General features: G+C 51.8%; 44 non-coding genes across 44 annotated transcripts; 8 read left to right on the top strand and 36 right to left on the bottom strand.

Annotated features, from left to right (window-relative positions):
- Positions 1-613: 613 nt before the first annotated feature.
- On the bottom strand, positions 614-687 carry Trnai-aau (transfer RNA isoleucine (anticodon AAU)). The gene has a single exon. It is a non-coding gene; the product is annotated as a tRNA-Ile (tRNA).
- A 257-nt stretch (positions 688-944) lies between these two features.
- Trnae-uuc (transfer RNA glutamic acid (anticodon UUC)) lies at positions 945-1,016 on the bottom strand. Its single transcript has one exon. It is a non-coding gene; the product is annotated as a tRNA-Glu (tRNA).
- Positions 1,017-1,477: 461 nt separating this feature from the next.
- On the bottom strand, positions 1,478-1,550 carry Trnam-cau (transfer RNA methionine (anticodon CAU)). The gene has a single exon. It is a non-coding gene; the product is annotated as a tRNA-Met (tRNA).
- Positions 1,551-1,842: 292 nt separating this feature from the next.
- Positions 1,843-1,913, bottom strand: Trnag-gcc (transfer RNA glycine (anticodon GCC)). The gene has a single exon. It is a non-coding gene; the product is annotated as a tRNA-Gly (tRNA).
- A 331-nt stretch (positions 1,914-2,244) lies between these two features.
- On the top strand, positions 2,245-2,316 carry Trnag-ucc (transfer RNA glycine (anticodon UCC)). The gene has a single exon. It is a non-coding gene; the product is annotated as a tRNA-Gly (tRNA).
- A 723-nt stretch (positions 2,317-3,039) lies between these two features.
- On the bottom strand, positions 3,040-3,113 carry Trnai-aau (transfer RNA isoleucine (anticodon AAU)). Its single transcript has one exon. It is a non-coding gene; the product is annotated as a tRNA-Ile (tRNA).
- Positions 3,114-3,370: 257 nt separating this feature from the next.
- On the bottom strand, positions 3,371-3,442 carry Trnae-uuc (transfer RNA glutamic acid (anticodon UUC)). The gene has a single exon. It is a non-coding gene; the product is annotated as a tRNA-Glu (tRNA).
- Positions 3,443-3,903: 461 nt separating this feature from the next.
- Positions 3,904-3,976, bottom strand: Trnam-cau (transfer RNA methionine (anticodon CAU)). Its single transcript has one exon. It is a non-coding gene; the product is annotated as a tRNA-Met (tRNA).
- Positions 3,977-4,268: 292 nt separating this feature from the next.
- Trnag-gcc (transfer RNA glycine (anticodon GCC)) lies at positions 4,269-4,339 on the bottom strand. Its single transcript has one exon. It is a non-coding gene; the product is annotated as a tRNA-Gly (tRNA).
- Positions 4,340-4,670: 331 nt separating this feature from the next.
- On the top strand, positions 4,671-4,742 carry Trnag-ucc (transfer RNA glycine (anticodon UCC)). Its single transcript has one exon. It is a non-coding gene; the product is annotated as a tRNA-Gly (tRNA).
- Positions 4,743-5,483: 741 nt separating this feature from the next.
- Trnai-aau (transfer RNA isoleucine (anticodon AAU)) lies at positions 5,484-5,557 on the bottom strand. The gene has a single exon. It is a non-coding gene; the product is annotated as a tRNA-Ile (tRNA).
- A 257-nt stretch (positions 5,558-5,814) lies between these two features.
- On the bottom strand, positions 5,815-5,886 carry Trnae-uuc (transfer RNA glutamic acid (anticodon UUC)). The gene has a single exon. It is a non-coding gene; the product is annotated as a tRNA-Glu (tRNA).
- Positions 5,887-6,342: 456 nt separating this feature from the next.
- Positions 6,343-6,415, bottom strand: Trnam-cau (transfer RNA methionine (anticodon CAU)). The gene has a single exon. It is a non-coding gene; the product is annotated as a tRNA-Met (tRNA).
- A 293-nt stretch (positions 6,416-6,708) lies between these two features.
- On the bottom strand, positions 6,709-6,779 carry Trnag-gcc (transfer RNA glycine (anticodon GCC)). Its single transcript has one exon. It is a non-coding gene; the product is annotated as a tRNA-Gly (tRNA).
- Positions 6,780-7,110: 331 nt separating this feature from the next.
- Positions 7,111-7,182, top strand: Trnag-ucc (transfer RNA glycine (anticodon UCC)). The gene has a single exon. It is a non-coding gene; the product is annotated as a tRNA-Gly (tRNA).
- Positions 7,183-7,918: 736 nt separating this feature from the next.
- On the bottom strand, positions 7,919-7,992 carry Trnai-aau (transfer RNA isoleucine (anticodon AAU)). The gene has a single exon. It is a non-coding gene; the product is annotated as a tRNA-Ile (tRNA).
- A 257-nt stretch (positions 7,993-8,249) lies between these two features.
- On the bottom strand, positions 8,250-8,321 carry Trnae-uuc (transfer RNA glutamic acid (anticodon UUC)). Its single transcript has one exon. It is a non-coding gene; the product is annotated as a tRNA-Glu (tRNA).
- A 456-nt stretch (positions 8,322-8,777) lies between these two features.
- Positions 8,778-8,850, bottom strand: Trnam-cau (transfer RNA methionine (anticodon CAU)). The gene has a single exon. It is a non-coding gene; the product is annotated as a tRNA-Met (tRNA).
- Positions 8,851-9,143: 293 nt separating this feature from the next.
- Trnag-gcc (transfer RNA glycine (anticodon GCC)) lies at positions 9,144-9,214 on the bottom strand. The gene has a single exon. It is a non-coding gene; the product is annotated as a tRNA-Gly (tRNA).
- Positions 9,215-9,545: 331 nt separating this feature from the next.
- Positions 9,546-9,617, top strand: Trnag-ucc (transfer RNA glycine (anticodon UCC)). Its single transcript has one exon. It is a non-coding gene; the product is annotated as a tRNA-Gly (tRNA).
- Positions 9,618-10,353: 736 nt separating this feature from the next.
- On the bottom strand, positions 10,354-10,427 carry Trnai-aau (transfer RNA isoleucine (anticodon AAU)). Its single transcript has one exon. It is a non-coding gene; the product is annotated as a tRNA-Ile (tRNA).
- Positions 10,428-10,684: 257 nt separating this feature from the next.
- Trnae-uuc (transfer RNA glutamic acid (anticodon UUC)) lies at positions 10,685-10,756 on the bottom strand. The gene has a single exon. It is a non-coding gene; the product is annotated as a tRNA-Glu (tRNA).
- Positions 10,757-11,212: 456 nt separating this feature from the next.
- Trnam-cau (transfer RNA methionine (anticodon CAU)) lies at positions 11,213-11,285 on the bottom strand. Its single transcript has one exon. It is a non-coding gene; the product is annotated as a tRNA-Met (tRNA).
- A 293-nt stretch (positions 11,286-11,578) lies between these two features.
- On the bottom strand, positions 11,579-11,649 carry Trnag-gcc (transfer RNA glycine (anticodon GCC)). Its single transcript has one exon. It is a non-coding gene; the product is annotated as a tRNA-Gly (tRNA).
- Positions 11,650-11,980: 331 nt separating this feature from the next.
- Trnag-ucc (transfer RNA glycine (anticodon UCC)) lies at positions 11,981-12,052 on the top strand. The gene has a single exon. It is a non-coding gene; the product is annotated as a tRNA-Gly (tRNA).
- A 736-nt stretch (positions 12,053-12,788) lies between these two features.
- Trnai-aau (transfer RNA isoleucine (anticodon AAU)) lies at positions 12,789-12,862 on the bottom strand. Its single transcript has one exon. It is a non-coding gene; the product is annotated as a tRNA-Ile (tRNA).
- A 257-nt stretch (positions 12,863-13,119) lies between these two features.
- On the bottom strand, positions 13,120-13,191 carry Trnae-uuc (transfer RNA glutamic acid (anticodon UUC)). Its single transcript has one exon. It is a non-coding gene; the product is annotated as a tRNA-Glu (tRNA).
- Positions 13,192-13,647: 456 nt separating this feature from the next.
- Positions 13,648-13,720, bottom strand: Trnam-cau (transfer RNA methionine (anticodon CAU)). Its single transcript has one exon. It is a non-coding gene; the product is annotated as a tRNA-Met (tRNA).
- A 293-nt stretch (positions 13,721-14,013) lies between these two features.
- Positions 14,014-14,084, bottom strand: Trnag-gcc (transfer RNA glycine (anticodon GCC)). The gene has a single exon. It is a non-coding gene; the product is annotated as a tRNA-Gly (tRNA).
- Positions 14,085-14,415: 331 nt separating this feature from the next.
- Positions 14,416-14,487, top strand: Trnag-ucc (transfer RNA glycine (anticodon UCC)). Its single transcript has one exon. It is a non-coding gene; the product is annotated as a tRNA-Gly (tRNA).
- Positions 14,488-15,223: 736 nt separating this feature from the next.
- Positions 15,224-15,297, bottom strand: Trnai-gau (transfer RNA isoleucine (anticodon GAU)). The gene has a single exon. It is a non-coding gene; the product is annotated as a tRNA-Ile (tRNA).
- Positions 15,298-15,554: 257 nt separating this feature from the next.
- Positions 15,555-15,626, bottom strand: Trnae-uuc (transfer RNA glutamic acid (anticodon UUC)). Its single transcript has one exon. It is a non-coding gene; the product is annotated as a tRNA-Glu (tRNA).
- A 456-nt stretch (positions 15,627-16,082) lies between these two features.
- Positions 16,083-16,155, bottom strand: Trnam-cau (transfer RNA methionine (anticodon CAU)). The gene has a single exon. It is a non-coding gene; the product is annotated as a tRNA-Met (tRNA).
- A 293-nt stretch (positions 16,156-16,448) lies between these two features.
- On the bottom strand, positions 16,449-16,519 carry Trnag-gcc (transfer RNA glycine (anticodon GCC)). The gene has a single exon. It is a non-coding gene; the product is annotated as a tRNA-Gly (tRNA).
- A 331-nt stretch (positions 16,520-16,850) lies between these two features.
- Positions 16,851-16,922, top strand: Trnag-ucc (transfer RNA glycine (anticodon UCC)). Its single transcript has one exon. It is a non-coding gene; the product is annotated as a tRNA-Gly (tRNA).
- Positions 16,923-17,658: 736 nt separating this feature from the next.
- On the bottom strand, positions 17,659-17,732 carry Trnai-aau (transfer RNA isoleucine (anticodon AAU)). The gene has a single exon. It is a non-coding gene; the product is annotated as a tRNA-Ile (tRNA).
- A 257-nt stretch (positions 17,733-17,989) lies between these two features.
- Positions 17,990-18,061, bottom strand: Trnae-uuc (transfer RNA glutamic acid (anticodon UUC)). The gene has a single exon. It is a non-coding gene; the product is annotated as a tRNA-Glu (tRNA).
- Positions 18,062-18,517: 456 nt separating this feature from the next.
- On the bottom strand, positions 18,518-18,590 carry Trnam-cau (transfer RNA methionine (anticodon CAU)). The gene has a single exon. It is a non-coding gene; the product is annotated as a tRNA-Met (tRNA).
- Positions 18,591-18,883: 293 nt separating this feature from the next.
- Trnag-gcc (transfer RNA glycine (anticodon GCC)) lies at positions 18,884-18,954 on the bottom strand. The gene has a single exon. It is a non-coding gene; the product is annotated as a tRNA-Gly (tRNA).
- Positions 18,955-19,285: 331 nt separating this feature from the next.
- On the top strand, positions 19,286-19,357 carry Trnag-ucc (transfer RNA glycine (anticodon UCC)). The gene has a single exon. It is a non-coding gene; the product is annotated as a tRNA-Gly (tRNA).
- A 741-nt stretch (positions 19,358-20,098) lies between these two features.
- Positions 20,099-20,172, bottom strand: Trnai-aau (transfer RNA isoleucine (anticodon AAU)). Its single transcript has one exon. It is a non-coding gene; the product is annotated as a tRNA-Ile (tRNA).
- A 257-nt stretch (positions 20,173-20,429) lies between these two features.
- On the bottom strand, positions 20,430-20,501 carry Trnae-uuc (transfer RNA glutamic acid (anticodon UUC)). Its single transcript has one exon. It is a non-coding gene; the product is annotated as a tRNA-Glu (tRNA).
- A 456-nt stretch (positions 20,502-20,957) lies between these two features.
- On the bottom strand, positions 20,958-21,030 carry Trnam-cau (transfer RNA methionine (anticodon CAU)). Its single transcript has one exon. It is a non-coding gene; the product is annotated as a tRNA-Met (tRNA).
- Positions 21,031-21,323: 293 nt separating this feature from the next.
- Positions 21,324-21,394, bottom strand: Trnag-gcc (transfer RNA glycine (anticodon GCC)). Its single transcript has one exon. It is a non-coding gene; the product is annotated as a tRNA-Gly (tRNA).
- Between the last annotated feature and the right edge of the window lie 75 nt (positions 21,395-21,469).

The following is a 21,469-nucleotide window of genomic DNA, read 5'->3' as shown; positions in this document are numbered from 1 at the left end:
CGACTTGTCTCGACTTTGCTCGGCTGACGCGAGAGCTGACGCTCTCCAATCGGCCTATATCAGAAGGACTAGCACGCGAAACGACTGAGAGAGGTATGGCGAGGCGGGCACAACATTACTTATGCCTCAAGTAAAGACCTGCTGCCTGTTATCGTGCATTGTGTGATTTTACATGTTCTGTCAGACAAATTCAGTTTTATTACTAGTACATTTCTTTTTTTCTTTGTTGAAAATTTTACAACACGCTCCTTCATTTCACTGTGGCCGCACGGCGCGACTTGGCATACCGAGAGCCAAAACGTGGCGCCAGTGCCCTTGACCGAATAGCGCTGCAGCTCCGAAACCGACGAGAAAAGAGAAATACGAATTGAAACTGTCGGCAGCGCCATGTGTTCGCAGGCGGTCACCCGCCCAAGCACTGACAACGCCCAGCGTCGCGCAGTAGCGGTGATCGGACGAGAAACAGTGTGTTCAGCGTGCTGTGACCTGTGAAGTGTTTTAGCGCGTCCCGACAAGTCGCTTTCGGGTCCCCTATCTGCTCCCACACGATTTCTTAGTCACCACACTTCCTCGCCGAAATAGGCGTTGCCGTTTTGAAATAGAAAAATCGTATTGGCCCGTGGGGGGATCGAACCCACGACCTTCGCGTTATTAGCACGACGCTCTAACCAACTGAGCTAACGGGCCTCGGTGCACACTGTCTTCCAGCACTTAGAGGGAGTAGCTCTGCGTATTTACAGGTAACATTTGTATGGTAGCAGTCCAACAGTGGACCAGCGTCTCTCCTCCCTTTATTCCGCTGCTCGTAGTAATTTCATTGCGTGCCCGTTTCTCTCGACTGTTTTCAGCTCACGTTTATGAACCAGTAGCTATAACGCGAGGAGGACGTGAAACAGCATTTCGCTCTGTCCAAACTTGTCGTGATTTGTTCCGAAAAAATTACATTCCGGTACCGGGAATCGAACCCGGGCCTCCTGGGTGAAAGCCAGGTATCCTAGCCACTAGACCACACCGGACGCGCACACTTCTTTCGGGGTTTACACCCCCTCCAGTGGCTTTCCGTGTCGCACTTTCCCTGTTTGCCACCATCTTTTCGCGCTCCCATGCCGAGGCGCGCATGGCAAAAGTCACAGTCCGTTGCTTTTGGCCTCGTTGTTACAGGGGTAGGAGGAAAAGCAAACCTGTGAGTAGTAATATTTGTTTACTTATTTCGCAAGTAAAGACCTGCAGCCTGTCATTATACAGGTATAGCAGGCCATACACTGTGTGACTTTACATGTTATATCATACGAAATTCAGTTTTAGTACTAGTACATTTTTTCTTGAAAATTTCACAAAAGAACTGCATGTAGTAATAACGGGAAGTAAGCATTTTCACGCTGAGTTGTTGAAACCTTGTGGATAACAAACTGCAAGCTGTTTTGCTCCTTCGCAACCCCAGAGCCGTCAATTCAGCTGTGAACGAAAGTAAATTAAATGCCCCGGGTGAGGATCGAACTCACGACCTTAAGATTATGAGACTTACGCGCTGCCTACTGCGCTACCGAGGCACGTGATTGCCAAACCTTCTGGAATCTCGGCAAGTAGCAAATACTAGTGGTAGAGAGTCTGCACTTGCTGGCTCATTTTTTCTGTTACTACACGTGCATTCCCAGCGCTGCAGACAACTTGCGATGCTAGGCCGACGCCAGTATGTACAATAGCACGCAGGAGTCCAAACGAGAAGACGTGCGCGCTGCGTGTTTGGCTGTTTCCACACGGAATCCCGCGGTCCATTCTCGTGGCCCACGCACTTCGAGTGCGAAAGACTCGCAGCACCACTATCGGGGAAAAACAAAATGATGCATCGGCCGGGAATCGAACCCGGGCCGCCCGCGTGGCAGGCGAGCATTCTACCACTGAACCACCGATGCCCAGCTAGTTCGCAGCTTCCTTGTGCTTTCCGCGGCAGACGTCTGAAGGGAAAGTGGGACTGCCGTCCAGCGCCGTGGCATCCTCTCGAGAGAATGCTACAAACGCTGAATCCTGCGCTGCACTGCTTAAAAATGACGCCCGAACGCGATCGTCTTAGTAGTGTTGCGGCGCACGCACGCGACGACTCTTGCCAAAGGACGCGAAATGTGCGTAGAGACACTGTCTGGATGCGCTCGCCTACCCCGTAATGCGCCTACTGCTGCGACCACCTTCGGCCGCCGCCGACAGGCGGGAAGCAGACACAGCGCGGCGTGCGCAGAGGAAAACGGTGCGGTGGTGGTGTAATGGTCAGCATAGTTGCCTTCCAAGCAGTTGATCCGGGTTCGATTCCCGGCCACCGCAGCTTGCGTTTTACTTCTGCGTATGAGTACTTTTGCCACGCGTCCTTAAATTAATGTTTCTTTCCCCCTCTTACTCGCTGCAGGCCACCCTATATTGTGTGCGTCGATTCCGCTTGAGTCTCGACTTGTCTCGACTTTGCTCGGCTGACGCGAGAGCTGACGCTCTCCAATCGGCCTATATCAGAAGGACTAGCACGCGAAACGACTGAGAGAGGTATGGCGAGGCGGGCACAACATTACTTATGCCTCAAGTAAAGACCTGCTGCCTGTTATCGTGCATTGTGTGATTTTACATGTTCTGTCAGACAAATTCAGTTTTATTACTAGTACATTTCTTTTTTTCTTTGTTGAAAATTTTACAACACGCTCCTTCATTTCACTGTGGCCGCACGGCGCGACTTGGCATACCGAGAGCAGCCAGTGCCCTTGACCGAATAGCGCTGCAGCTCCGAAACCGACGAGAAAAGAGAAATACGAATTGAAACTGTCGGCAGCGCCATGTGTTCGCAGGCGGTCACCCGCCCAAGCACTGACAACGCCCAGCGTCGCGCAGTAGCGGTGATCGGACGAGAAACAGTGTGTTCAGCGTGCTGTGACCTGTGAAGTGTTTTAGCGCGTCCCGACAAGTCGCTTTCGGGTCCCCTATCTGCTCCCACACGATTTCTTAGTCACCACACTTCCCCGCCGAAATAGGCGTTGCCGTTTTGAAATAGAAAAATCGTATTGGCCCGTGGGGGGATCGAACCCACGACCTTCGCGTTATTAGCACGACGCTCTAACCAACTGAGCTAACGGGCCTCGGTGCACACTGTCTTCCAGCACTTAGAGGGAGTAGCTCTGCGTATTTACAGGTAACATTTGTATGGTAGCAGTCCAACAGTGGACCAGCGTCTCTCCTCCCTTTATTCCGCTGCTCGTAGTAATTTCATTGCGTGCCCGTTTCTCTCGACTGTTTTCAGCTCACGTTTATGAACCAGTAGCTATAACGCGAGGAGGACGTGAAACAGCATTTCGCTCTGTCCAAACTTGTCGTGATTTGTTCCGAAAAAATTACATTCCGGTACCGGGAATCGAACCCGGGCCTCCTGGGTGAAAGCCAGGTATCCTAGCCACTAGACCACACCGGACGCGCACACTTCTTTCGGGGTTTACACCCCCTCCAGTGGCTTTCCGTGTCGCACTTTCCCTGTTTGCCACCATCTTTTCGCGCTCCCATGCCGAGGCGCGCATGGCAAAAGTCACAGTCCGTTGCTTTTGGCCTCGTTGTTACAGGGGTAGGAGGAAAAGCAAACCTGTGAGTAGTAATATTTGTTTACTTATTTCGCAAGTAAAGACCTGCAGCCTGTCATTATACAGGTATAGCAGGCCATACACTGTGTGACTTTACATGTTATATCATACGAAATTCAGTTTTAGTACTAGTACATTTTTTCTTGAAAATTTCACAAAAGAACTGCATGTAGTAATAACGGGAAGTAAGCATTTTCACGCTGAGTTGTTGAAACCTTGTGGATAACAAACTGCAAGCTGTTTTGCTCCTTCGCAACCCCAGAGCCGTCAATTCAGCTGTGAACGAAAGTAAATTAAATGCCCCGGGTGAGGATCGAACTCACGACCTTAAGATTATGAGACTTACGCGCTGCCTACTGCGCTACCGAGGCACGTGACTGCCAAACCTTCTGGAATCTCGGCAAGTAGCAAATACTAGTGGTAGAGAGTCTGCACTTGCTGGCTCATTTTTTCTGTTACTACACGTGCATTCCCAGCGCTGCAGACAACTTGCGATGCTAGGCCGACGCCAGTATGTACAATAGCACGCAGGAGTCCAAACGAGAAGACGTGCGCGCTGCGTGTTTGGCTGTTTCCACACGGAATCCCGCGGTCCATTCTCGTGGCCCACGCACTTCGAGTGCGAAAGACTCGCAGCACCACTATCGGGGAAAAACAAAATGATGCATCGGCCGGGAATCGAACCCGGGCCGCCCGCGTGGCAGGCGAGCATTCTACCACTGAACCACCGATGCCCAGCTAGTTCGCAGCTTCCTTGTGCTTTCCGCGGCAGACGTCTGAAGGGAAAGTGGGACTGCCGTCCAGCGCCGTGGCATCCTCTCGAGAGAATGCTACAAACGCTGAATCCTGCGCTGCACTGCTTAAAAATGACGCCCGAACGCGATCGTCTTAGTAGTGTTGCGGCGCACGCACGCGACGACTCTTGCCAAAGGACGCGAAATGTGCGTAGAGACGCTGTCTGGATGCGCTCGCCTACCCCGTAATGCGCCTACTTCTGCGACCACCTTCGGCCGCCGCCGACAGGCGGGAAGCAGACACAGCGCGGCGTGCGCAGAGGAAAACGGTGCGGTGGTGGTGTAATGGTCAGCATAGTTGCCTTCCAAGCAGTTGATCCGGGTTCGATTCCCGGCCACCGCAGCTTGCGTTTTACTTCTGCGTATGAGTACTTTTGCCACGCGTCCTTAAATTAATGTTTCTTTCCCCCTCTTACTCGCTGCAGGCCACCCTATATTGTGTGCGTCGATTCCGCTTGAGTCTCGACTTGTCTCGACTTTGCTCGGCTGACGCGAGAGCTGACGCTCTCCAATCGGCCTATATCAGAAGGACAAGCACGCGAAACGACTGAGAGAGGTATGGCGAGGCGGGCACAACATTACTTATGCCTCAAGTAAAGACCTGCTGCCTGTTATCGTGCATTGTGTGATTTTACATGTTCTGTCAGACAAATTCAGTTTTATTACTAGCACATTTCTTTTTTTCTTTGTTGAAAATTTTACAACACGCTCCTTCATTTCACTGTGGCCGCACGGCGCGACTTGGCATACCGAGAGGCAAAACGTGGCGCCAGTGCCCTAGACCGAATAGCGCTGCAGCTCCGAAACCGACGAGAAAAGAGAAATACGAATTGAAACTGTCGGCAGCGCCCTGTGTTCGCAGGCGGTCACCCGCCCAAGCACTGACAACGCCCAGCGTCGCGCAGTAGCGGTGATCGGACGACAAACTGTGTGTTCAGCGTGCTGTGACCTGTGAAGTGTTTTAGCGCGTCCCGACAAGTCGCTTTCGGGTCCCCTATCAGCTCCCACACAATGTGACGATTTCTTTGTCACCATACTTGCCCGGGGAAATCGGCGTTGCCTTTTTGAAGTAGTAAAATCGAAGTGGCCCGTGGGGGGATCGAACCCACGACCTTCGCGTTATTAGCACGACGCTCTAACCAACTGAGCTAACGGGCCTCGGTGCACTCCGTCTTCCAGCGCTTAGACGGAGTGGCTCTGCGTATTTACAGGTAACATTTCTATGGTAGCAGTCCAACAGTGGACCAGGGTCTCTTCTCCCTTTATTCCGCTGCTCGTAGTAATTTCATTGCGTGCCCGTTTCTCTCGACTGTTTTCAGCTCACGTTTATGAACCAGTAGCTATAACGCGAGGAGGACGTGAAACAGCATTTCGCAGGGTCCAAACTTGTCGTGATTTGTTCCGAAAACATTACATTCCGGTACCGGGAATCGAACCCGGGCCTCCTGGGTGAAAGCCAGGTATCCTAGCCACTAGACCACACCGGACGCGCACGCTTATTTTTGGGGTTTACACCCCCTCCACTGGCTTTCCGTGTCGCACTTTCCCTGTTTGCGAGCATCTTTTCGCTCTCCCATGCCGAGGCGCGCATGGCAAAAGTCACAGTCCGTTGCTTTTGGCCTCGTTGTTACAGGGGTAGGAGGAAAAGCAAAGCTGTGAGTAGTAATATTTATTTACTTATTTCGCAAGTAAAGACCTGCAGCCTGTCATTATATAGCAGGTCATACACTGTGTGACTTTACATGTTATATCATACGAAATTCAGTTTTATTACTAGTACATTTTTTCTTGAAAATTTCACAAAAGAACTGCAAGTAGTAATAACGGGAAGTAAGCATTTTCACGCTGAGTTGTTGAAGCCTTATGGATAACAAACTACAAGCTGTTTTGCTCCTTCGCAACCCCAGAGCCGTCAATTTAGCTGTGAACGGAAGTAAATTAAATGCCCTGGGTGAGGATCGAACTCACGACCTTAAGATTATGAGACTTACGCGCTGCCTACTGCGCTACCGAGGCACGTGATGGCCAAACCTTCTGGAATCTCGGCAAGTAGCAAATACTAGTGGTAGAGAGTCTGCACTTGCTGGCTCATTTCTTCTGTTACTACATGTGCATTCCCGGCGCTGCAGGCAACTTGCGATGATAGGCCGACGCCAGTATGCACAATAGCACGCAGGAGTCCAAACGAGAAGACGTGCGCGCTGCGTGTTTGGTTGTTTCCACACGGAATCCCGCGGTTCATTCTCGTGGCCCACGCACTTCGAGTGCGAAGGACACGCAGCTCCACTATCGGGGAAAAAACAAAATGATGCATCGGCCGGGAATCGAACCCGGGCCGCCCGCGTGGCAGGCGAGCATTCTACCACTGAACCACCGATGCTCAGCTAGTTTGCAGCTTCCTTGTGCTTTCCGCGGCAGACGTCTGAAGGGAAAGTGGGACTGCCGTCCAGCGCCGTGGCATCCTCTCGAGAGAATGCTACAAACGCTGAATCCTGCGCTGCACTGCTTAAAAATGACGCCCGAACGCGATCGTCTAAGTAGTGTTGCGGCGCACGCACGCGACGACTCTTGCCAAAGGACGCGAAATGTGCGTAGAGACGCTGTCTGGATGCGCTCGCCTACCCCGTAATGCGCCTGCTGCTGCGACCACCTTCAGCCGCCGCCGACAGGCGGGAAGCAGACACAGCGCGGCGTGCGCGGAAGAAAACCGTGCGGTGGTGGTGTAATGGTCAGCATAGTTGCCTTCCAAGCAGTTGATCCGGGTTCGATTCCCGGCCACCGCAGCCTGCGTTTTACTTCTGCGTATGAGTACTTTTGCCACGCGTCATTAAATTAATGTTTCTTTCCTCCTCTTACTGGCTGCAGGCCACCCTATATTGTGTGCGTCGATTCCGCTTGAGTTTTGTCGAGACTTTGCTCGGCTGACGCGAGAGCTGACGCTCTCCAATCGGCCTATATCAGAAGGACAAGCACGCGAAACGACTGAGAGAGGTATGGCGAGGCGGGCACAACATTACTTATGCCTCAAGTAAAGACCTGCTGCCTGTTATCGTGCATTGTGTGATTTTACATGTTCTGTCAGACAAATTCAGTTTTATTACTAGCACATTTCTTTTTTTCTTTGTTGAAAATTTTACAACACGCTCCTTCATTTCACTGTGGCCGCACGGCGCGACTTGGCATACCGAGAGGCAAAACGTGGCGCCAGTGCCCTAGACCGAATAGCGCTGCAGCTCCGAAACCGACGAGAAAAGAGAAATACGAATTGAAACTGTCGGCAGCGCCCTGTGTTCGCAGGCGGTCACCCGCCCAAGCACTGACAACGCCCAGCGTCGCGCAGTAGCGGTGATCGGACGACAAACTGTGTGTTCAGCGTGCTGTGACCTGTGAAGTGTTTTAGCGCGTCCCGACAAGTCGCTTTCGGGTCCCCTATCAGCTCCCACACAATGTGACGATTTCTTTGTCACCATACTTGCCCGGGGAAATCGGCGTTGCCTTTTTGAAGTAGTAAAATCGAAGTGGCCCGTGGGGGGATCGAACCCACGACCTTCGCGTTATTAGCACGACGCTCTAACCAACTGAGCTAACGGGCCTCGGTGCACTCCGTCTTCCAGCGCTTAGACGGAGTGGCTCTGCGTATTTACAGGTAACATTTCTATGGTAGCAGTCCAACAGTGGACCAGGGTCTCTTCTCCCTTTATTCCGCTGCTCGTAGTAATTTCATTGCGTGCCCGTTTCTCTCGACTGTTTTCAGCTCACGTTTATGAACCAGTAGCTATAACGCGAGGAGGACGTGAAACAGCATTTCGCAGGGTCCAAACTTGTCGTGATTTGTTCCGAAAACATTACATTCCGGTACCGGGAATCGAACCCGGGCCTCCTGGGTGAAAGCCAGGTATCCTAGCCACTAGACCACACCGGACGCGCACGCTTATTTTTGGGGTTTACACCCCCTCCACTGGCTTTCCGTGTCGCACTTTCCCTGTTTGCGAGCATCTTTTCGCTCTCCCATGCCGAGGCGCGCATGGCAAAAGTCACAGTCCGTTGCTTTTGGCCTCGTTGTTACAGGGGTAGGAGGAAAAGCAAAGCTGTGAGTAGTAATATTTATTTACTTATTTCGCAAGTAAAGACCTGCAGCCTGTCATTATATAGCAGGTCATACACTGTGTGACTTTACATGTTATATCATACGAAATTCAGTTTTATTACTAGTACATTTTTTCTTGAAAATTTCACAAAAGAACTGCAAGTAGTAATAACGGGAAGTAAGCATTTTCACGCTGAGTTGTTGAAGCCTTATGGATAACAAACTACAAGCTGTTTTGCTCCTTCGCAACCCCAGAGCCGTCAATTTAGCTGTGAACGGAAGTAAATTAAATGCCCTGGGTGAGGATCGAACTCACGACCTTAAGATTATGAGACTTACGCGCTGCCTACTGCGCTACCGAGGCACGTGATGGCCAAACCTTCTGGAATCTCGGCAAGTAGCAAATACTAGTGGTAGAGAGTCTGCACTTGCTGGCTCATTTCTTCTGTTACTACATGTGCATTCCCGGCGCTGCAGGCAACTTGCGATGATAGGCCGACGCCAGTATGCACAATAGCACGCAGGAGTCCAAACGAGAAGACGTGCGCGCTGCGTGTTTGGTTGTTTCCACACGGAATCCCGCGGTTCATTCTCGTGGCCCACGCACTTCGAGTGCGAAGGACACGCAGCTCCACTATCGGGGAAAAAACAAAATGATGCATCGGCCGGGAATCGAACCCGGGCCGCCCGCGTGGCAGGCGAGCATTCTACCACTGAACCACCGATGCTCAGCTAGTTTGCAGCTTCCTTGTGCTTTCCGCGGCAGACGTCTGAAGGGAAAGTGGGACTGCCGTCCAGCGCCGTGGCATCCTCTCGAGAGAATGCTACAAACGCTGAATCCTGCGCTGCACTGCTTAAAAATGACGCCCGAACGCGATCGTCTAAGTAGTGTTGCGGCGCACGCACGCGACGACTCTTGCCAAAGGACGCGAAATGTGCGTAGAGACGCTGTCTGGATGCGCTCGCCTACCCCGTAATGCGCCTGCTGCTGCGACCACCTTCAGCCGCCGCCGACAGGCGGGAAGCAGACACAGCGCGGCGTGCGCGGAAGAAAACCGTGCGGTGGTGGTGTAATGGTCAGCATAGTTGCCTTCCAAGCAGTTGATCCGGGTTCGATTCCCGGCCACCGCAGCCTGCGTTTTACTTCTGCGTATGAGTACTTTTGCCACGCGTCATTAAATTAATGTTTCTTTCCTCCTCTTACTGGCTGCAGGCCACCCTATATTGTGTGCGTCGATTCCGCTTGAGTTTTGTCGAGACTTTGCTCGGCTGACGCGAGAGCTGACGCTCTCCAATCGGCCTATATCAGAAGGACAAGCACGCGAAACGACTGAGAGAGGTATGGCGAGGCGGGCACAACATTACTTATGCCTCAAGTAAAGACCTGCTGCCTGTTATCGTGCATTGTGTGATTTTACATGTTCTGTCAGACAAATTCAGTTTTATTACTAGCACATTTCTTTTTTTCTTTGTTGAAAATTTTACAACACGCTCCTTCATTTCACTGTGGCCGCACGGCGCGACTTGGCATACCGAGAGGCAAAACGTGGCGCCAGTGCCCTAGACCGAATAGCGCTGCAGCTCCGAAACCGACGAGAAAAGAGAAATACGAATTGAAACTGTCGGCAGCGCCCTGTGTTCGCAGGCGGTCACCCGCCCAAGCACTGACAACGCCCAGCGTCGCGCAGTAGCGGTGATCGGACGACAAACTGTGTGTTCAGCGTGCTGTGACCTGTGAAGTGTTTTAGCGCGTCCCGACAAGTCGCTTTCGGGTCCCCTATCAGCTCCCACACAATGTGACGATTTCTTTGTCACCATACTTGCCCGGGGAAATCGGCGTTGCCTTTTTGAAGTAGTAAAATCGAAGTGGCCCGTGGGGGGATCGAACCCACGACCTTCGCGTTATTAGCACGACGCTCTAACCAACTGAGCTAACGGGCCTCGGTGCACTCCGTCTTCCAGCGCTTAGACGGAGTGGCTCTGCGTATTTACAGGTAACATTTCTATGGTAGCAGTCCAACAGTGGACCAGGGTCTCTTCTCCCTTTATTCCGCTGCTCGTAGTAATTTCATTGCGTGCCCGTTTCTCTCGACTGTTTTCAGCTCACGTTTATGAACCAGTAGCTATAACGCGAGGAGGACGTGAAACAGCATTTCGCAGGGTCCAAACTTGTCGTGATTTGTTCCGAAAACATTACATTCCGGTACCGGGAATCGAACCCGGGCCTCCTGGGTGAAAGCCAGGTATCCTAGCCACTAGACCACACCGGACGCGCACGCTTATTTTTGGGGTTTACACCCCCTCCACTGGCTTTCCGTGTCGCACTTTCCCTGTTTGCGAGCATCTTTTCGCTCTCCCATGCCGAGGCGCGCATGGCAAAAGTCACAGTCCGTTGCTTTTGGCCTCGTTGTTACAGGGGTAGGAGGAAAAGCAAAGCTGTGAGTAGTAATATTTATTTACTTATTTCGCAAGTAAAGACCTGCAGCCTGTCATTATATAGCAGGTCATACACTGTGTGACTTTACATGTTATATCATACGAAATTCAGTTTTATTACTAGTACATTTTTTCTTGAAAATTTCACAAAAGAACTGCAAGTAGTAATAACGGGAAGTAAGCATTTTCACGCTGAGTTGTTGAAGCCTTATGGATAACAAACTACAAGCTGTTTTGCTCCTTCGCAACCCCAGAGCCGTCAATTTAGCTGTGAACGGAAGTAAATTAAATGCCCTGGGTGAGGATCGAACTCACGACCTTAAGATTATGAGACTTACGCGCTGCCTACTGCGCTACCGAGGCACGTGATGGCCAAACCTTCTGGAATCTCGGCAAGTAGCAAATACTAGTGGTAGAGAGTCTGCACTTGCTGGCTCATTTCTTCTGTTACTACATGTGCATTCCCGGCGCTGCAGGCAACTTGCGATGATAGGCCGACGCCAGTATGCACAATAGCACGCAGGAGTCCAAACGAGAAGACGTGCGCGCTGCGTGTTTGGTTGTTTCCACACGGAATCCCGCGGTTCATTCTCGTGGCCCACGCACTTCGAGTGCGAAGGACACGCAGCTCCACTATCGGGGAAAAAACAAAATGATGCATCGGCCGGGAATCGAACCCGGGCCGCCCGCGTGGCAGGCGAGCATTCTACCACTGAACCACCGATGCTCAGCTAGTTTGCAGCTTCCTTGTGCTTTCCGCGGCAGACGTCTGAAGGGAAAGTGGGACTGCCGTCCAGCGCCGTGGCATCCTCTCGAGAGAATGCTACAAACGCTGAATCCTGCGCTGCACTGCTTAAAAATGACGCCCGAACGCGATCGTCTAAGTAGTGTTGCGGCGCACGCACGCGACGACTCTTGCCAAAGGACGCGAAATGTGCGTAGAGACGCTGTCTGGATGCGCTCGCCTACCCCGTAATGCGCCTGCTGCTGCGACCACCTTCAGCCGCCGCCGACAGGCGGGAAGCAGACACAGCGCGGCGTGCGCGGAAGAAAACCGTGCGGTGGTGGTGTAATGGTCAGCATAGTTGCCTTCCAAGCAGTTGATCCGGGTTCGATTCCCGGCCACCGCAGCCTGCGTTTTACTTCTGCGTATGAGTACTTTTGCCACGCGTCATTAAATTAATGTTTCTTTCCTCCTCTTACTGGCTGCAGGCCACCCTATATTGTGTGCGTCGATTCCGCTTGAGTTTTGTCGAGACTTTGCTCGGCTGACGCGAGAGCTGACGCTCTCCAATCGGCCTATATCAGAAGGACAAGCACGCGAAACGACTGAGAGAGGTATGGCGAGGCGGGCACAACATTACTTATGCCTCAAGTAAAGACCTGCTGCCTGTTATCGTGCATTGTGTGATTTTACATGTTCTGTCAGACAAATTCAGTTTTATTACTAGCACATTTCTTTTTTTCTTTGTTGAAAATTTTACAACACGCTCCTTCATTTCACTGTGGCCGCACGGCGCGACTTGGCATACCGAGAGGCAAAACGTGGCGCCAGTGCCCTAGACCGAATAGCGCTGCAGCTCCGAAACCGACGAGAAAAGAGAAATACGAATTGAAACTGTCGGCAGCGCCCTGTGTTCGCAGGCGGTCACCCGCCCAAGCACTGACAACGCCCAGCGTCGCGCAGTAGCGGTGATCGGACGACAAACTGTGTGTTCAGCGTGCTGTGACCTGTGAAGTGTTTTAGCGCGTCCCGACAAGTCGCTTTCGGGTCCCCTATCAGCTCCCACACAATGTGACGATTTCTTTGTCACCATACTTGCCCGGGGAAATCGGCGTTGCCTTTTTGAAGTAGTAAAATCGAAGTGGCCCGTGGGGGGATCGAACCCACGACCTTCGCGTTATTAGCACGACGCTCTAACCAACTGAGCTAACGGGCCTCGGTGCACTCCGTCTTCCAGCGCTTAGACGGAGTGGCTCTGCGTATTTACAGGTAACATTTCTATGGTAGCAGTCCAACAGTGGACCAGGGTCTCTTCTCCCTTTATTCCGCTGCTCGTAGTAATTTCATTGCGTGCCCGTTTCTCTCGACTGTTTTCAGCTCACGTTTATGAACCAGTAGCTATAACGCGAGGAGGACGTGAAACAGCATTTCGCAGGGTCCAAACTTGTCGTGATTTGTTCCGAAAACATTACATTCCGGTACCGGGAATCGAACCCGGGCCTCCTGGGTGAAAGCCAGGTATCCTAGCCACTAGACCACACCGGACGCGCACGCTTATTTTTGGGGTTTACACCCCCTCCACTGGCTTTCCGTGTCGCACTTTCCCTGTTTGCGAGCATCTTTTCGCTCTCCCATGCCGAGGCGCGCATGGCAAAAGTCACAGTCCGTTGCTTTTGGCCTCGTTGTTACAGGGGTAGGAGGAAAAGCAAAGCTGTGAGTAGTAATATTTATTTACTTATTTCGCAAGTAAAGACCTGCAGCCTGTCATTATATAGCAGGTCATACACTGTGTGACTTTACATGTTATATCATACGAAATTCAGTTTTATTACTAGTACATTTTTTCTTGAAAATTTCACAAAAGAACTGCAAGTAGTAATAACGGGAAGTAAGCATTTTCACGCTGAGTTGTTGAAGCCTTATGGATAACAAACTACAAGCTGTTTTGCTCCTTCGCAACCCCAGAGCCGTCAATTTAGCTGTGAACGGAAGTAAATTAAATGCCCTGGGTGAGGATCGAACTCACGACCTTAAGATTATGAGACTTACGCGCTGCCTACTGCGCTACCGAGGCACGTGATGGCCAAACCTTCTGGAATCTCGGCAAGTAGCAAATACTAGTGGTAGAGAGTCTGCACTTGCTGGCTCATTTCTTCTGTTACTACATGTGCATTCCCGGCGCTGCAGGCAACTTGCGATGATAGGCCGACGCCAGTATGCACAATAGCACGCAGGAGTCCAAACGAGAAGACGTGCGCGCTGCGTGTTTGGTTGTTTCCACACGGAATCCCGCGGTTCATTCTCGTGGCCCACGCACTTCGAGTGCGAAGGACACGCAGCTCCACTATCGGGGAAAAAACAAAATGATGCATCGGCCGGGAATCGAACCCGGGCCGCCCGCGTGGCAGGCGAGCATTCTACCACTGAACCACCGATGCTCAGCTAGTTTGCAGCTTCCTTGTGCTTTCCGCGGCAGACGTCTGAAGGGAAAGTGGGACTGCCGTCCAGCGCCGTGGCATCCTCTCGAGAGAATGCTACAAACGCTGAATCCTGCGCTGCACTGCTTAAAAATGACGCCCGAACGCGATCGTCTAAGTAGTGTTGCGGCGCACGCACGCGACGACTCTTGCCAAAGGACGCGAAATGTGCGTAGAGACGCTGTCTGGATGCGCTCGCCTACCCCGTAATGCGCCTGCTGCTGCGACCACCTTCAGCCGCCGCCGACAGGCGGGAAGCAGACACAGCGCGGCGTGCGCGGAAGAAAACCGTGCGGTGGTGGTGTAATGGTCAGCATAGTTGCCTTCCAAGCAGTTGATCCGGGTTCGATTCCCGGCCACCGCAGCCTGCGTTTTACTTCTGCGTATGAGTACTTTTGCCACGCGTCATTAAATTAATGTTTCTTTCCTCCTCTTACTGGCTGCAGGCCACCCTATATTGTGTGCGTCGATTCCGCTTGAGTTTTGTCGAGACTTTGCTCGGCTGACGCGAGAGCTGACGCTCTCCAATCGGCCTATATCAGAAGGACAAGCACGCGAAACGACTGAGAGAGGTATGGCGAGGCGGGCACAACATTACTTATGCCTCAAGTAAAGACCTGCTGCCTGTTATCGTGCATTGTGTGATTTTACATGTTCTGTCAGACAAATTCAGTTTTATTACTAGCACATTTCTTTTTTTCTTTGTTGAAAATTTTACAACACGCTCCTTCATTTCACTGTGGCCGCACGGCGCGACTTGGCATACCGAGAGGCAAAACGTGGCGCCAGTGCCCTAGACCGAATAGCGCTGCAGCTCCGAAACCGACGAGAAAAGAGAAATACGAATTGAAACTGTCGGCAGCGCCCTGTGTTCGCAGGCGGTCACCCGCCCAAGCACTGACAACGCCCAGCGTCGCGCAGTAGCGGTGATCGGACGACAAACTGTGTGTTCAGCGTGCTGTGACCTGTGAAGTGTTTTAGCGCGTCCCGACAAGTCGCTTTCGGGTCCCCTATCAGCTCCCACACAATGTGACGATTTCTTTGTCACCATACTTGCCCGGGGAAATCGGCGTTGCCTTTTTGAAGTAGTAAAATCGAAGTGGCCCGTGGGGGGATCGAACCCACGACCTTCGCGTTATCAGCACGACGCTCTAACCAACTGAGCTAACGGGCCTCGGTGCACTCCGTCTTCCAGCGCTTAGACGGAGTGGCTCTGCGTATTTACAGGTAACATTTCTATGGTAGCAGTCCAACAGTGGACCAGGGTCTCTTCTCCCTTTATTCCGCTGCTCGTAGTAATTTCATTGCGTGCCCGTTTCTCTCGACTGTTTTCAGCTCACGTTTATGAACCAGTAGCTATAACGCGAGGAGGACGTGAAACAGCATTTCGCAGGGTCCAAACTTGTCGTGATTTGTTCCGAAAACATTACATTCCGGTACCGGGAATCGAACCCGGGCCTCCTGGGTGAAAGCCAGGTATCCTAGCCACTAGACCACACCGGACGCGCACGCTTATTTTTGGGGTTTACACCCCCTCCACTGGCTTTCCGTGTCGCACTTTCCCTGTTTGCGAGCATCTTTTCGCTCTCCCATGCCGAGGCGCGCATGGCAAAAGTCACAGTCCGTTGCTTTTGGCCTCGTTGTTACAGGGGTAGGAGGAAAAGCAAAGCTGTGAGTAGTAATATTTATTTACTTATTTCGCAAGTAAAGACCTGCAGCCTGTCATTATATAGCAGGTCATACACTGTGTGACTTTACATGTTATATCATACGAAATTCAGTTTTATTACTAGTACATTTTTTCTTGAAAATTTCACAAAAGAACTGCAAGTAGTAATAACGGGAAGTAAGCATTTTCACGCTGAGTTGTTGAAGCCTTATGGATAACAAACTACAAGCTGTTTTGCTCCTTCGCAACCCCAGAGCCGTCAATTTAGCTGTGAACGGAAGTAAATTAAATGCCCCGGGTGAGGATCGAACTCACGACCTTAAGATTATGAGACTTACGCGCTGCCTACTGCGCTACCGAGGCACGTGATGGCCAAACCTTCTGGAATCTCGGCAAGTAGCAAATACTAGTGGTAGAGAGTCTGCACTTGCTGGCTCATTTCTTCTGTTACTACATGTGCATTCCCGGCGCTGCAGGCAACTTGCGATGATAGGCCGACGCCAGTATGCACAATAGCACGCAGGAGTCCAAACGAGAAGACGTGCGCGCTGCGTGTTTGGTTGTTTCCACACGGAATCCCGCGGTTCATTCTCGTGGCCCACGCACTTCGAGTGCGAAGGACACGCAGCTCCACTATCGGGGAAAAAACAAAATGATGCATCGGCCGGGAATCGAACCCGGGCCGCCCGCGTGGCAGGCGAGCATTCTACCACTGAACCACCGATGCTCAGCTAGTTTGCAGCTTCCTTGTGCTTTCCGCGGCAGACGTCTGAAGGGAAAGTGGGACTGCCGTCCAGCGCCGTGGCATCCTCTCGAGAGAATGCTACAAACGCTGAATCCTGCGCTGCACTGCTTAAAAATGACGCCCGAACGCGATCGTCTAAGTAGTGTTGCGGCGCACGCACGCGACGACTCTTGCCAAAGGACGCGAAATGTGCGTAGAGACGCTGTCTGGATGCGCTCGCCTACCCCGTAATGCGCCTGCTGCTGCGACCACCTTCAGCCGCCGCCGACAGGCGGGAAGCAGACACAGCGCGGCGTGCGCGGAAGAAAACCGTGCGGTGGTGGTGTAATGGTCAGCATAGTTGCCTTCCAAGCAGTTGATCCGGGTTCGATTCCCGGCCACCGCAGCCTGCGTTTTACTTCTGCGTATGAGTACTTTTGCCACGCGTCATTAAATTAATGTTTCTTTCCTCCTCTTACTGGCTGCAGGCCACCCTATATTGTGTGCGTCGATTCCGCTTGAGTTTTGTCGAGACTTTGCTCGGCTGACGCGAGAGCTGACGCTCTCCAATCGGCCTATATCAGAAGGACAAGCACGCGAAACGACTGAGAGAGGTATGGCGAGGCGGGCACAACATTACTTATGCCTCAAGTAAAGACCTGCTGCCTGTTATCGTGCATTGTGTGATTTTACATGTTCTGTCAGACAAATTCAGTTTTATTACTAGCACATTTCTTTTTTTCTTTGTTGAAAATTTTACAACACGCTCCTTCATTTCACTGTGGCCGCACGGCGCGACTTGGCATACCGAGAGGCAAAACGTGGCGCCAGTGCCCTAGACCGAATAGCGCTGCAGCTCCGAAACCGACGAGAAAAGAGAAATACGAATTGAAACTGTCGGCAGCGCCCTGTGTTCGCAGGCGGTCACCCGCCCAAGCACTGACAACGCCCAGCGTCGCGCAGTAGCGGTGATCGGACGACAAACTGTGTGTTCAGCGTGCTGTGACCTGTGAAGTGTTTTAGCGCGTCCCGACAAGTCGCTTTCGGGTCCCCTATCAGCTCCCACACAATGTGACGATTTCTTTGTCACCATACTTGCCCGGGGAAATCGGCGTTGCCTTTTTGAAGTAGTAAAATCGAAGTGGCCCGTGGGGGGATCGAACCCACGACCTTCGCGTTATTAGCACGACGCTCTAACCAACTGAGCTAACGGGCCTCGGTGCACTCCGTCTTCCAGCGCTTAGACGGAGTGGCTCTGCGTATTTACAGGTAACATTTCTATGGTAGCAGTCCAACAGTGGACCAGGGTCTCTTCTCCCTTTATTCCGCTGCTCGTAGTAATTTCATTGCGTGCCCGTTTCTCTCGACTGTTTTCAGCTCACGTTTATGAACCAGTAGCTATAACGCGAGGAGGACGTGAAACAGCATTTCGCAGGGTCCAAACTTGTCGTGATTTGTTCCGAAAAAATTACATTCCGGTACCGGGAATCGAACCCGGGCCTCCTGGGTGAAAGCCAGGTATCCTAGCCACTAGACCACACCGGACGCGCACGCTTATTTTTGGGGTTTACACCCCCTCCACTGGCTTTCCGTGTCGCACTTTCCCTGTTTGCGAGCATCTTTTCGCTCTCCCATGCCGAGGCGCGCATGGCAAAAGTCACAGTCCGTTGCTTTTGGCCTCGTTGTTACAGGGGTAGGAGGAAAAGCAAAGCTGTGAGTAGTAATATTTATTTACTTATTTCGCAAGTAAAGACCTGCAGCCTGTCATTATATAGCAGGTCATACACTGTGTGACTTTACATGTTATATCATACGAAATTCAGTTTTATTACTAGTACATTTTTTCTTGAAAATTTCACAAAAGAACTGCAAGTAGTAATAACGGGAAGTAAGCATTTTCACGCTGAGTTGTTGAAGCCTTATGGATAACAAACTACAAGCTGTTTTGCTCCTTCGCAACCCCAGAGCCGTCAATTTAGCTGTGAACGGAAGTAAATTAAATGCCCCGGGTGAGGATCGAACTCACGACCTTAAGATTATGAGACTTACGCGCTGCCTACTGCGCTACCGAGGCACGTGATGGCCAAACCTTCTGGAATCTCGGCAAGTAGCAAATACTAGTGGTAGAGAGTCTGCACTTGCTGGCTCATTTCTTCTGTTACTACACGTGCATTCCCGGCGCTGCAGGCAACTTGCGATGATAGGCCGACGCCAGTATGCACAATAGCACGCAGGAGTCCAAACGAGAAGACGTGCGCGCTGCGTGTTTGGTTGTTTCCACACGGAATCCCGCGGTTCATTCTCGTGGCCCACGCACTTCGAGTGCGAAGGACACGCAGCTCCACTATCGGGGAAAAAACAAAATGATGCATCGGCCGGGAATCGAACCCGGGCCGCCCGCGTGGCAGGCGAGCATTCTACCACTGAACCACCGATGCTCAGCTAGTTTGCAGCTTCCTTGTGCTTTCCGCGGCAGACGTCTGAAGGGAAAGTGGGACTGCCGTCCAGCGCCGTGGCATCCTCTCGAGAGAATGCTACAAACGCTGAATCCTGCGCTGCACTGCTTAAAAATGACGCCCGAACGCGATCGTCTAAGTAGTGTTGCGGCGCACGCACGCGACGACTCTTGCCAAAGGACGCGAAATGTGCGTAGAGACGCTGTCTGGATGCGCTCGCCTACCCCGTAATGCGCCTGCTGCTGCGACCACCTTCAGCCGCCGCCGACAGGCGGGAAGCAGACACAGCGCGGCGTGCGCGGAAGAAAACCGTGCGGTGGTGGTGTAATGGTCAGCATAGTTGCCTTCCAAGCAGTTGATCCGGGTTCGATTCCCGGCCACCGCAGCCTGCGTTTTACTTCTGCGTATGAGTACTTTTGCCACGCGTCATTAAATTAATGTTTCTTTCCTCCTCTTACTGGCTGCAGGCCACCCTATATTGTGTGCGTCGATTCCGCTTGAGTCTCGACTTGTCTCGACTTTGCTCGGCTGACGCGAGAGCTGACGCTCTCCAATCGGCCTATATCAGAAGGACAAGCACGCGAAACGACTGAGAGAGGTATGGCGAGGCGGGCACAACATTACTTATGCCTCAAGTAAAGACCTGCTGCCTGTTATCGTGCATTGTGTGATTTTACATGTTCTGTCAGACAAATTCAGTTTTATTACTAGCACATTTCTTTTTTTCTTTGTTGAAAATTTTACAACACGCTCCTTCATTTCACTGTGGCCGCACGGCGCGACTTGGCATACCGAGAGGCAAAACGTGGCGCCAGTGCCCTAGACCGAATAGCGCTGCAGCTCCGAAACCGACGAGAAAAGAGAAATACGAATTGAAACTGTCGGCAGCGCCCTGTGTTCGCAGGCGGTCACCCGCCCAAGCACTGACAACGCCCAGCGTCGCGCAGTAGCGGTGATCGGACGACAAACTGTGTGTTCAGCGTGCTGTGACCTGTGAAGTGTTTTAGCGCGTCCCGACAAGTCGCTTTCGGGTCCCCTATCAGCTCCCACACAATGTGACGATTTCTTTGTCACCATACTTGCCCGGGGAAATCGGCGTTGCCTTTTTGAAGTAGTAAAATCGAAGTGGCCCGTGGGGGGATCGAACCCACGACCTTCGCGTTATTAGCACGACGCTCTAACCAACTGAGCTAACGGGCCTCGGTGCACTCCGTCTTCCAGCGCTTAGACGGAGTGGCTCTGCGTATTTACAGGTAACATTTCTATGGTAGCAGTCCAACAGTGGACCAGGGTCTCTTCTCCCTTTATTCCGCTGCTCGTAGTAATTTCATTGCGTGCCCGTTTCTCTCGACTGTTTTCAGCTCACGTTTATGAACCAGTAGCTATAACGCGAGGAGGACGTGAAACAGCATTTCGCAGGGTCCAAACTTGTCGTGATTTGTTCCGAAAAAATTACATTCCGGTACCGGGAATCGAACCCGGGCCTCCTGGGTGAAAGCCAGGTATCCTAGCCACTAGACCACACCGGACGCGCACGCTTATTTTTGGGGTTTACACCCCCTCCACTGGCTTTCCGTGTCGCACTTTCCCTGTTTGCGAGCATCTTTTCGCTCTCCCATGCCGAGGCGCGCATGGCAAAAGTCACAGTCCGTTGCTTTTGGCCTCGTTGTTACAGGGGTAGGAGGAAAAGCAAAGCTGTGAGTAGTAATATTTATTTACTTATTTCGCAAGTAAAGACCTGCAGCCTGTCATTATATAGCAGGTCATACACTGTGTGACTTTACATGTTATATCATACGAAATTCAGTTTTATTACTAGTACATTTTTTCTTGAAAATTTCACAAAAGAACTGCAAGTAGTAATAACGGGAAGTAAGCATTTTCACGCTGAGTTGTTGAAGCCTTATGGATAACAAACTACAAGCTGTTTTGCTCCTTCGCAACCCCAGAGCCGTCAATTTAGCTGTGAACGGAAGTAAATTAAATGCCCCGGGTGAGGATCGAACTCACGACCTTAAGATTATGAGACTTACGCGCTGCCTACTGCGCTACCGAGGCACGTGATGGCCAAACCTTCTGGAATCTCGGCAAGTAGCAAATACTAGTGGTAGAGAGTCTGCACTTGCTGGCTCATTTCTTCTGTTACTACACGTGCATTCCCGGCGCTGCAGGCAACTTGCGATGATAGGCCGACGCCAGTATGCACAATAGCACGCAGGAGTCCAAACGAGAAGACGTGCGCGCTGCGTGTTTGGTTGTTTCCACACGGAATCCCGCGGTTCATTCTCGTGGCCCACGCACTTCGAGTGCGAAGGACACGCAGCTCCACTATCGGGGAAAAAACAAAATGATGCATCGGCCGGGAATCGAACCCGGGCCGCCCGCGTGGCAGGCGAGCATTCTACCACTGAACCACCGATGCTCAGCTAGTTTGCAGCTTCCTTGTGCTTTCCGCGGCAGACGTCTGAAGGGAAAGTGGGACTGCCGTCCAGCGCCG

This window comes from Schistocerca gregaria, chromosome 2 (genome assembly GCF_023897955.1).
Source record: "Schistocerca gregaria isolate iqSchGreg1 chromosome 2, iqSchGreg1.2, whole genome shotgun sequence".
NCBI lineage: Eukaryota > Metazoa > Arthropoda > Insecta > Orthoptera > Acrididae > Schistocerca > Schistocerca gregaria.
This window is presented reverse-complemented; position numbering and strand designations above follow the sequence as displayed.